This window comes from Aureococcus anophagefferens (assembly GCF_000186865.1).
Source record: "Aureococcus anophagefferens unplaced genomic scaffold AURANscaffold_641, whole genome shotgun sequence".
Taxonomy (NCBI): domain Eukaryota; class Pelagophyceae; order Pelagomonadales; family Pelagomonadaceae; genus Aureococcus; species Aureococcus anophagefferens.
Window position 1 is genome coordinate 5600 of NW_008706015.1, and position 975 is coordinate 6574.

The window sequence follows — 975 nt, forward strand, 5'->3', positions numbered from 1 at the left end:
TCTTCGACGAGCAGATCGCCAAGGCGTCGCGCGCCGTACCGGGCACGGCGGCCGCGGCCGGCGGCGCGGCCGTCGCCGCGGCGCTCGGCGACGCCCTCGCCGGCGACTTGTGCGCGGGCGACGCGACGCTCAAGTGCGCGCAGTGCGGCGAGGTCTCGAGCGTCCGCGTCACCGTGTCCCGCTGCGCGCGCTGCAAGACCGCGTCCTACTGCTCCCGCCACTGCCAGAAGAAGCACTGGCTCAAGCACAAGCCCACGTGCGTCCCCGTGCCGGCGGCCGCCGCGTAACCTCTAGCGCTTAGCCGCCCGCGTCTCGGGGCCGCGGCCCGTCGTGCGCCGCGGCCCGTCATGCGCGGCGGGGTGTCCGCCTAGGGCAGCGCCGTCGCCGCTAGGCGGGCAGTGCCGCCGAGACGGCGCTGCGAAGGCCCGCGCCGAGGCCCACGATCTCGTCGTTGCCGCCGAGGAACGCGTCGTTGACGAAGACTTGCGGGACGGAGGTGCGGCCGGAACGGGCTTTCAGCAGCTGCTGCACGGGGCCGTTGCCTGGGAACCGCGCGTCGGCAGACGCGCGCGGACGCGAAACGGCGAACGTCCCGGACGCGGCGAGGCACGCGGCTCCCCCATTTGGTCGAGCTCCATGACCTCGAGCCTCAGCCCCGGCAAAGCGCGCAGGAGCTTGAGCGTGTTCTGCGCGTAGGGTCAGTAGCTCTTGCTGAAGACGACGACCGTGTCTCGCAGCGCGATCTTCGACTCCACGAGCTGCTTCGGGTCGTGGTCCGCGGTCGTCGATTGGAAGAGGCCCATAATAATCGCACGTGGCTGCCTTCACATGTAAACATTGGGGCCTTGAACTTTTAGCCGGCGGGCAGCCCGCCGGAGCTCGAATCGCGCGCCGGCGTCGTCCGCGCGACCGGAGCGCGTCGTCCGACGACGATGGCCGCTTCGGAGCCCGCCGGTCCGCCGCGGAAGGAGCTGA